The sequence below is a fragment of the Rutidosis leptorrhynchoides genome, chromosome 4, assembly GCF_046630445.1.
Source record: "Rutidosis leptorrhynchoides isolate AG116_Rl617_1_P2 chromosome 4, CSIRO_AGI_Rlap_v1, whole genome shotgun sequence".
Taxonomy (NCBI): domain Eukaryota; kingdom Viridiplantae; phylum Streptophyta; class Magnoliopsida; order Asterales; family Asteraceae; genus Rutidosis; species Rutidosis leptorrhynchoides.
Window position 1 is genome coordinate 477,894,232 of NC_092336.1, and position 12,203 is coordinate 477,906,434.

Sequence of the window (12,203 nt, forward strand, 5' to 3'; positions counted from 1 at the left end):
TTTTCGATTCATTTGAGCCCCGTTCATCCTACATTCCATATACCAAACTTAAAGAAGTGTCTTGCCGAGCAAGAACTTGTTATTTCTTTTGATGAACTTACTATCGATGACAAACTTTACTTCCTAGGAGAACCGGTTGAAATTATGAATCGTGAAACCAACTTTAAAACAACGTAAAATCCCGACCGTCAAAGTTCGTTGAAATGCCCAAGGTAGTACCCTCACTTATTTGTAGAATTTACAATGCAAGGTTTCGAAGAAGAAACAACAACTACTACTTCCAACTAAATTTCGGGACGAAATTTCTTTTGAGGTGTGGATAATGTAACATCCCGCGTTTTTCCGTTAAATTTAATTTTAACACCGTTTTTTTATAATATCTTTCGTTATTTAAATTCGTATTTTCCGATGACTAACGTTCTAAATATTCCCGTTATTTAATTATAACATCACTCGTTTACTCGAGCATTTTAAGAAATATTCGTTTGGTTAACTCCCGCACCCAACAACAAACTTAAGGGACTAATCTTAGCATTTGGCCAAATGTTTGGTGACTAGTCACCACCTCCCCATCTCACCCATTCATTTTTCCTCTTCTCCTTCTACCTCCTTTCTCTCTTCCATTTTTGAACCATAAACACCCAACTCACAAATTCATCATCTAAATCCGATTAGAGAAGCAAACATCAAAACAAATTACATTTTCGTGATCCTCTCTTCATCCTCTTCGATTTGGTACCAATTTCATAGCTTGGGGTAAAGTTTTTAAAAACTCTAGATTTCTCTAAATTCGTGTTTTTGACTTGAAATGGTGTTAGTTAGTGTCTATGGCTCGTGTATAACATGAATATATGTTTTGTTTGCTCGATTCGTTGTTTTGAGTAACTAGTTTGAACATTTGAAATGAGTGTGCTTAATCCTTGATTTTGGATGAGTTAATGTTGTTAAATTGTTAGAGTTTATGTTTTAAAAGTGTTACTAGCATCTTTAGCATCAATTTGATGTGTAGGTTGATTTGGAAAACATCATTAACATGATTATTGGTTTTGTGATTCTTGATTAAGGTATGATGAACTCTAAAAGGAAATTTTGATGCTTTGAATGCTTGAAATGTTATTAGTTAGTGATTAGTTGTATTGTATGTTTCATTACCTTCAAAACGGTATATCATATGTGTGAATTGCATTCCCGAATCTTAAAATGCGTTTTGTAAACTTGAAACGATGGTTTTGAACATTTAATGACCACTTGACGAGATTTCGGCTATTGTAAATGATATTTTTGCTTGATGAAAAGTGATTAGTTGTATTCCTTGTCAAAATACCTTTCCAACGATATAAGATACTTGTTTTGGATGTTTACGGTTTAGGATTTATGGGTAATTGAAGTTGGATTCGTGCTTGAGTGTGAAAACTGCCAGACTTGCTGATCAGTTATATGGAGCGGCGCAACAAAATCCGCGCGGCGCGCCATTTGGGCCTGTCCCAAATTCTTTTGATTTTCACATTTTCACCCCCGCTTACTCGTAACTCCGATTAACATGAAACTTGGCAAACATGTTTATATATGAATTCTAAGCTTAGGAAAATTGTAGGATACCCGACCCGGCCCTGTTGACTTTGACTTTGACTTTGACTTTGACCAAGTTTGACTTTTAATCAAACTTAACCAAACTTTTATGCAATCGTTCTAACATGCTTTTATACGTGATTCTTGCATGAAACTTGACAACGTGATTCACATGCTACATAATCGAGTCGTAATGAGCCATAGGACTAATTGAACACATTTCACCCGACCTTGTGTCGTAACCGATTAATTGATACAACTTATTTGTTTAGGTCAAGGCTAAGCAACTATCATGCACACGTTTACTTTGTGAAGTACTTTTATACTCGTGCACTCGAGGTGAGATCATAGTCCCATCTTTCAACAACTTTTATACTTTTAAATCATGGGATGAGAAACATATACGGTTTTATACTACATACTTTTACACTTTGAACACAAGTACGAAAACGAACATTCCACGTACGGGTTTGAACAAAAAGCCTCAATTCAATTATCATTAGTTACACTTGCAGGGTGTAAACGTGAACTTATATTATGTGATCACATGGCCTTGACGAGCCTCATTCGGACGGTTCGCTACCGTTAGCGGATGAAATATATTTTCGGGTCTAGTGTATGTTCTAACACTACGCAAAGGGTGCAAAACAGTTAAGTTTGATAATTGGGTGCCCGCGATACAAACAACAACTTTGGAATGCAAATGATTTTGATAATCATCTTATATTAAATCTTGTGGTTCAAAAACAACGTTTACAAACACCTATGATTTCACCAACGTTTTTCGTTGATAGTTTTCTATATGTTTCTCAGGTTCATACTTGGCTATTTGATACATGCTTCCGCGTACACTCATACTTGCTTGGAGTCGAGCATACATGCATACACTCTGATTTCTTGCTTGGGGTCAAGCATACATACATACATACACTAGTGATAGCACCTTTGGATTCAAACATATCGTTTACATACTTACTCTATTTATAGAAACCATGATTTTAAACTAATTATGTCGCAAGTTATCTCATTTATAATTTATACTTTTGTAAACTTAAATTTGTTGTCGATCCGTTTGGTAAACTAAACTTTGTAAGTTTTGTACATTTCAAATGAATGCGACATAATTTTGGTCAAACACGTCTCATATAGAGACTATGACCACGCAACGGGACCTAAGTAGCGGCGCCGTCAATGACGATTTTGTCGGGTCGTTACAGTAAGTCTTTTAAGAATTTAGCATACTAGGGCATACCAGGGATTACATCAATGAAAGGCATATTTATGTTAATTTGTTTAAACATATCTAGGAATTTTGACCTTTCGGCCTCTAGCCTTTCTTGTTTTTGCTTTCTTGGGTATGGGAGCGGTGGTTGATATGGTGTCACTACAGGTTTTTCCCTTCTTCCTTTTCAACCACTTGTTCAGGCTTCTTAACCGGTTCATCATTTTGGTTCAACGGAACACTGAAATCAGAATTTTCGGGCATTTTTGGAGCATCGTATGCTAAACCACTCCGTGTGGTGATAACATTGGCGTGCTCATTTCGGGGGTTCTTATTGGTATCGCCCGGTAAACTTACTGGTTTTCTCTCACTAAGTAAACTAGCTAACCCACTCATTTGCTTCTCCAAGTTCTGTATTGAGGCTTGTTGGTTTCTAAACTGGTGTTCGTTTTTCTCGTTGGTTTAGTTTATGTTTGTGACAAACTGAGTTTGTGATGCAATTAACTTTTCCAACATACTCTCCAAATTTGACTTTTTCTCTTCCTGTAGGGGTTTTTGATAAAAACCTGGAGTTTGTTGTTGGTACCCGCTACTTGACCCTTGTTGGTAACTGGAATTTTGACCTTGAGGGTTGTAGGGGTTGTTAAAGTTCCGGTTAAACTGGGCTCTTCCTTGAAATTGATTATTATTTCTTTGGCTTATGAAAGCCACCTCTTTTTTTTGAGCCATAGTTAAACCGGCATCACAATCTTTTCCTAAATGGAGTCCACCGCAGTATTCACAACCTACTTTCATACTATGAATTTCCTTGGTGATTTTGTCCATGTTTCGAGCAACACTGTCTATTTTCACACTTAGGGAACTAAGGTCATCATAAGCACCGGCGCTTTGGACTTGAGCATTACGAGTAATTGGGCGTTCTTGATGCCACTCATGAGAATAATCGGCTAGCTTCTCGATTATCTCATAAGCCTCTTGCTCGGTTTTGTCCATGAGTGAACCTCCGGACGCTTGATCAATGGAAATTCGGGTTGCAACATCACAACCCTTGTAAAAGATTTGGACTTTTTGAAAGGTATCCAAGCCATGGTTTGGACAACCTCTTAGCATTTTGGAAAATCGATTCCATGCTTCGTACAAGGTTTCCATCGGCTTTTGACAGAATTGGGTAATTTCTTGTTGGAGTCTCGCGGACTTAGAAGCTGGAAAATATTTCTTAAGAAATTTTTCCAACATACCTTCCCAAGTTTCTATCGTAGCCTCGGCCAATGAATCTAACCAACTTCGTGCTTCCCCGTGGAGTGTCCATGGGAAAAGTCTTAAAAATATGGCCTGGTCAGTGTCTGGTTTAAGTTTGAAAAGAAGACATATCTCTTGAAAGAGACGAATATGTTCGTTTGCATCTTCATTAGGACCACCACTAAATTGACACCCGTTATTAATCATTTGAAGAATAGGTCCCTTTATTTCAAAATTTACCTCACCAGTGGGTGGAGTAATGGCACTACCTTGGCCGGTTCGGGTTGCTTTCATCTTAGCCGCCATTGATTGTCTTGGTACCAACGGTCTTTCTCCTTCCATTTCAAAATTTGGGGGTTGAACGGGTTTACCAAAATCTGAATATCGAGGCTTGGTTGTACTTAATTCTGAATCAAAAGTTTCTTGCTTTGATGAAGATTCAAAAAGTTCAACTACTTCTTTTGGAATTCTACCAAGCTTTCTATCAGGTTCCGTAAACGGTGTAAGTAATGGAGATTCTGAACTTCGGGTATGTGGCATATGCAACCTATAATCTGTCAATCACACAACTAACAAAAACTATTAAACATACCGATTCTACAAGATTATTCAAAGACTATTAATAATTTAAAATAATTAAGAAACTACTTAATCACAAATTAGTTAATAATTCTATTTTGACACAAAACTGTCCCCGGCAGCGGCGCCAAAAACTTGATGTGCGAAAAGTGGTATATGAATTGTTGTATAAAATAATATGGAAAAATACCGATTAGAGATTGCTACACACTAACGGGCAGTGTACCCGATCGTGTAGTAGTATAGTAACTGGTTTAGTTCCGTGTATCGTTCCAAGGACAGTTGTATTAGTCAAACTAGAATTATAAACTATATTATGATTAACTAAGTAAATGAAGCTTAAAGGTACAAGTTTTATGTTTTGGTGGCTATTTAACGATTTAGCCAAATCAGAGAAGGTTAAATGTAAAAACAATATTTTTGGTCTTTTAAGTCTATAAGATGAAAATAAGTGCAAAGAAAGTAAGTAAGATAGATTTGATATCAATTTAAGGAAAAATGCTCATCTAGACTTTTTACCCTCGATGTTGAATGTTATTTAAGATTAAGACCGGATTGATTGGTTATGCACGAGAACTAATTGATCGGTTCACCAAGAGTAGTCTTGAGTAAACACTCAAACAGGATTACAAGACGCAAGTGATGTTCTTGTCATCTAAGACCTCCTATTTGTAATCAACTAATTCAACTAGTCTAAAGACTTGAAGAATGATCAAGTCAATGGTGTGTTGATCATGATCCACTCCTATGTCAACTTATGATTTAGCCTAGTTCATTCCCTTGGTCCGGTTAAATGCTCAATTCACCCAACCCAAGTAATCAATTTAGTGTGGTAATAAGATCCCTATAAACGTCACTAGATAAGGAAAATTACTAACACCTATTAGTTATATGGAATCGAGTAATGAAAATATGTATAACAATATCTAGGGAATTGATCGTTCACCTATATAACTACACATATCAATTAGGCTATCCGAAAGTATCTACAAGAGTCGTTCTTACATCCCTATATAAACTAACCATTTGAACTCAACTTATCCCTTTTGGTAAAAGATGGATAAACACATGTCACTAGATGTAAATCAATACATTAATTTAACAAGATGATGTTTCTTAATCAAATGAACATATCTGCTAGTTGAATCGAAAGGATTAAGCTTTAACAAGAATGGTTCTTGTATTCAAACATGAAACTATCGTGCATAATAACAATCAATCAAAAGTAAACATTCAACATCTCAGTTATTTATCTAGATGAACATTATAGAGTTTAGCCAACAATCATAATTACAAACAAAATAACAATCAACTGATAAGTAGATTTCATTGTTGGAGGACAAGAAAACAACCTAATAGAGAATGAATCTTGGATGGAGAAGGTTTTGATCTTTGAAGACTTGATGTTGATCCTCTTTCAAGAGCTTGGAGTTCACCAAATTTGCTCCCAAAATCGTCTCAGTAACCTCTGGTTTCGTATATTTCAAACAGTCCCTCAATCAGTAGGTTTTAAAGTGGAGAAAGTAGGTCAAAAGGCAAAAGTAGCTGAAAACCTACTACAGGACGGCGTCCTAAAGGCTGGACGGCGTCACGTTCTTAAGAGCTGGACGGCGTCCCAAAGACTTGGACGGCGTCCCACATTAAAAGGCTGGACGGCGTCCCAAAGCCTTGGACGGCATCCCAATGTACTGAAAATTGCTGTTTCGTTTTCTTTTCAATCTTCTTTCATTTGGACTAAGCCTAACACCTTTGATGCCTTGTTTTACCATTTTAGAGCATAAATTAGACCTTAACTTGTATCGGGATCAACCAAGGTCATAAATCATCAAAACTCTTTATAAATCACTCTCCGATACAAATTTGCACATCTTGGCCTATTACTTGTAGAAACACCTTCATTATCCTTGATTCTAGAGCATTTTTACACGATATTGCGATAGGTATATATATGATGTTATTGAGCAATATCAAATATAATATACTATATATATATAATTAATATAAATTATATATATATATATTATATATATATATATATATATATATATATATATAATAATAATATGTCGACAAATAAGAAAACGAAAGACAAATGAGCTGGCGGGAGCAGCCATGCGATCACATGGCAAATGGGCATAGAACCCATGCGATCGCATGGGGTCAAATTTCAGGACTGATCTATAAATTGAATTCGTTTTTGCTCGAATACACACACACATATCCTCACATCTCTCTGCTCTCTTTATATATATTTATATTATTATTATTATTATTATTATTATTATTATTATTATTATTATTATTATTATTATTATTATTATTATTATTATTATTATTATTATTATTATTATTATTATTATTATTATTATTATTATTATTATTATTATTATTAATCTTATAGTTAGGAGTATTATTATTAGTATTATTATACATAAAATACTACGAGAGGTCATGAGCAAGTTATTTTCAAAACAAGCTTTTCGAGCGGGATAGAGCTAAGAAAATTATGGGTTATAGCTATGGAGGTTATGGGTATTGCTTGGGGGTTATGATCATTAGTCAAAGGTCAACCTAGCGTGTATCATTTCCATTGCATTTGCGTACTTTTTCTGCAATATTGAATCACAATATTGATACGTGAGCATTCATATCTTATCTTTTATATATTAATAGTGTATCCATGTCTAGTGCTCGAGTATATATGTTTATGCATACTTGTATGCTTTAATTTTGTCGTGAGACAGTTTATGATGAATCACGAATTTGATACATATGTTACTGATATAAAGAATATGATATGCATGTCGTTGGAAAGCTATCGAAAAATTTATAACTTTTCGTTTAGAAATCGCGTGATTTCGATGAACGGATTAAAAGATATGGTCAACTGAATTATGTTTGACGTTAATTGAAATTGCTTTTGAATCTACAATTAATATTTAAACAACTTATTTATAAGATTAATAAATTGGATTTTTGGATACTACTAGTCGAGTAAATGAATTCTTATATAAGACACGTCTCGTCTTGTTAAGCAATTGTCAAAGTTGACTTTTTGAGATGACTTTTGTTAACTTTTGCATGTCGGTCTCGAGCATTAGGATTGTGATACACTATGACCCGACCTAGCTTGTTAGATATTTATTGACCAACATATGTTCTCTAGGTTGAGATCTATGGTTACTTTGCATTCCGAGTTTTGGTCACATTTCGGTGAATGAATTTATGTGCTGCTAAGGTGAGTTTCATTTGCTCCTTTTTTAATTGCTTTTGCAATCTATATTTTTGGGCTGAGAATACATGCACTTTATTTTAAACGCAATGGATACAAGTACATACTAAATTCTACACCGAGTTTGAACCGAAATCCCTTAGCTTTGGTAACTAGTAACTGCCGGTTATAAGAACTGTTGGGCGCGAATAGTTGTATATGGATCCTTAGGGCTTCACATCCCCGTCTGTTCCAGGTATAGAAACCCTAGCCTGAACTATAAAACTGACGTATGCTATTTGAGGTTAATACACGTTGGATTGCGTGTATTGTACATGTTGGTTGCATGTATGATAAAACAGGGGTACTTATAATAACGTTAAAGTTTAGTTTTCAGGGTGCTCAATTTCGTAGAATATTTTGATAAACGTTTCTGGATGAAATAACTGAAATCTTGTGATCCACCTTTACATACAGATTATGCGCCATATTTAAACTATGAACTCACCAACCTTTGTGTTGACACTTTTAAGCATGTTTATTCTCAGGTTCCTAGAAGTCTTCTGCTGTTTGCTTATATGTTATACAAGCTATGTGCATGGAGTCATACATGCTTTATTCGAGAAAACCTTGCATTCACAAAATCATCACCATGTATCTTATTTGACTGCATTGTCAACGGATGTAGTATTGTAAACTATTATTTACGATGATTGTCTATATGTAGAATCATCAGACGTCAAAAACCTTGGAATTTGATATTCATTTATGGTGTGCCTTTACAAAAGAATGCAATGTTTACAAAATGTATCATGTAGAGGTCGGTACTTCACTGTGAAATCGATGAATGATGTATTCGTCCAAATGGATTTGGACGGGTCATCACAATATTGTTTCAATCAAAACATAATCACCATAGGAAAATGTTTAACATCAACGGATCATTGTCTCAAACACACCAACACATACATCAACAAATTGTCTCAAACACACAAACATTCATTAATAAACCGGCCAACATTAACAAACACAAAAAGTCTTCAAGCCGCCACCATCCATCTTGATCAATCACCACGTACCAACTACAAATTAAAACATCCATGTATAAGCATAAAGGTGCACATTATAAAAATTAATCTTAATTATTACAATTATAACAAGGACATACCTCGATTAACTTAGCAGGCCAAGCAATAGACGTACCAGTGACGTCCTGAATGCATATCAAATGATCAAATGGCCTAAACAAAGCTTCATCTTTTTTTATGGCCACTTGAACCTCGACCTCACACCAATCATGTCCAATTTCTGTCCCCAAAACAACCGTACTTGGATCCATGCTCTTCAACCATCCTCTTGCTACGTTCTCGAAGTTAATGCTTTTTATATAAACTTCCTTTCCGACCTAAAATTAAGTTGTCAAAAAAACATTTATGAACGCTAAAAGGGTAGGAAAAACAGTAAGCTATTAAATTGAAACATACTCTTAAACGTTGAACACCCGAACCATTATCATGAACACGCGAACCATCATTCTGAACACCCGGACCATTATTCTTCTCCACTAGGGCTTTTAACCTTGCATTTTCATCTTCAAGTTTTGCATTTTTAGATATCAGCTGAGCATTTTCTTTGTTAACAGCTAATCGACTAGGTCCTGCACCCCACAAATGATTGGCGCGAACACCAAGTCCATACAACTCTGCAGTACCATTTTTAGCTGTACTCATTATCGTGGCAAAAACATCATCTGGTCCAGGTGCATCAGTTGCACCATCACCGAGTTTCTCAGTAAGTTTTTTCATTTTTTTCTGCATAAAAGAGATTGTAAATCGTTGATATTTTATTTAATAATATGACCAGTATATATACAGGAGATGGCATCGATATACATGAAAAATTGCCAACTAATTTGTGAGCTATACAAAGGATAACTATCACAGGTGGGTAAAGTGTCAAATAACCATTTTCATTAAAAATCTTAAATAAACTCCACCCAAATATTCAACGGGTCATATCTTCTCCCTCGCAACAAGTTAAATTTTTTGGACATCATCTTTAAACTCGAAATAATTTTAGGAACAGAATGTCACTAACTATACGCAAAACGGATGCTTTTTAAAAAACGTTAAATATTTGGGGTACTTTTCATACACGTTGATTTTGCGTTAAATTTTTAAAAGTCGATAATTACATAGCTAAACGCGGAGATGGACATATATTGTTAATTTAACATAACATTTAAATCTTTCACGAGTTATACATTTTAGTTCGACTCGAGTTGCGCTTCAACGACATTATTCTTTAACCACGAAATAATTTTACAAACTAAATGTAATAAAATACATTGAAAACCGAACCCCGACGCGAAGCGAGAGTTCAACAACTAGTTTAAGTCTAAGGGGACTTTAGCAAATCCCTTATTTTAATCTTGTAACTAATTTTTTTTTTTTTTTTTTTTTTTTTTTTTTTTTTTTTTTTTACAATTATACTTGTTTGCATTTAGTATGATTCCAAACATAACATAAATAAACCATTTATTATAAAAAAAATAATAACTAAAGTATACAAATGAAAATCATAAACAAAACATAATGAAATTTTTTTATTAAGTATGCAAATGAAAATTGTGTTTTAAATCTTTTGGAATCTTATACGTGATAGGCTAAAACACAGAAACTAAATTAAGTTAACCACTACTTCATTAAATTAAATTGATAACAATTAAGAAAAAGGATTATTAATTTTAAGACGACAGTTTTTTAATTAAAACGTCATCTAAACTACTACTACTATTCTCTTCAAGCTCATCACAAGAACCAGCATCATCTGTGATCACACTCGAGCCCGAATACGATAAACCCGGTTTCAAATTCAAATCGGTTCTCCTTCTTTTATTAGCAGCCATGAAATCATAAAAAATTGGCTTAGATTTCATCGACTTACAATCACTAACAAAACCATTTATTGCTCTTGCAGTCTCCTCATCATTCTTGTTTCCTCTTTTCTTCAAGAAAATTCGACAAATTACCCATTTTTCCATGCCCTGTAAACGAATAATTCGTTAGTAAAATGGGTTTGGGAATTCAAATAAAACCCATATGGGTTGTATGAACTTGAAAGAAACCTGGGCCGGGTTATTGATTTCCGGGGCAGCAAGTCGATATTCGTGCATTATCCAATCGGTTCGTGACCCGTTTGGGGGTTTGCCTCTATAAAACACAAGTGTTTTCTTCATACCAACAAGTTGATTGTCTTTTGAAGTGACAATTTGTTTATCTAACCCGGTTGCTTTCCAGTACCCGGATAAAGTGGCCCGATTCGATCGATTCCCATTCGGGTATTTGATTTCTTTTGTGCTAAAAAAGAACCTTTCTTTCTCGCAGTCACCTGAATTAAACATATAAACAGAGCTTAATACAATGAAACCCTAAAAGTGAACCGTTTAGGTTAGTTGGGTAATCCGACCCGAGGGTATTAGGGAATGTGAAAGGAAATGATACCTGGTAACTCCCAAGGATCAGACTTGCAAACATCAACTTCAGGGATGATGGAAGCAGGCAAAGGAAAAGAGTGTACCTTGCGCTTTAAGTATTGTACCACAAGTTCTTCATCTGTGGGGTGAAACCTAAAACCAGGGGGCAGTCTTAGAACACCATCTTTCAAAAAATTCAATTTTTCCATACCCAAAGTTTCAACAAACAGTTTTCTTTGATTAAATGATGAAGTGGAAATGTGTTGTAAGGTTAACCCAGTTCAGATTAGCGGAAAACTTGAAGAGAAGAACACATTTTAATAAAATTTGAAACTTGAAGTGAAAAACAATAAATAAATAATAATGGGAATGGGAGAGAGGGTGAGAATTGTAAATGGTAAGAAAGAAAGTGAAGGTTCTTTATAGTAATGGGGAGGAAGAAGACCAGAATAAGGACGAAAAGTGTGTTTGGCGTAAACCATACTCAATCTCCTTCTCCCCTTTGAAGCTCAAAATTTTAATTTAATTTAATTTAATTTAATTTATTTATTATATTAATTAATTAATTGAAGATTGAAAATACATATTTTTTTTTCAGCAAAAAAACAGATAAACTTATATTCAACAAAATAAGGTTCATCAATAAATGAAACCTCCTTACAACTTACAAACCGAGAAACCCAAACAAGACATAACAAAATCTAAAACAAAGCTTGTAACCGCCAACTTCTAACAAAAGAACCTAGGAAGCGCAAAAAACAAGACACAACAAAGCAAAAAAAATGAAGGGCAATCTAATCGGGAATCGGGAGATTACCAATCATCTAAAGACCAAAAAAGAGAACCGCCAACACACGGACCATAAATGCTCAAGCGTCTTTGATAAAGTCGTCAAACACATCCATCTC

General features: G+C 34.7%; 1 pseudogene; it reads right to left on the reverse strand.

Annotated features, from left to right (window-relative positions):
* Nucleotides 1–10,398: 10,398 nt before the first annotated feature.
* On the reverse strand, nucleotides 10,399–11,673 carry LOC139844543 (NAC domain-containing protein 83-like; annotated as a pseudogene).
* Between the last annotated feature and the right edge of the window lie 530 nt (nucleotides 11,674–12,203).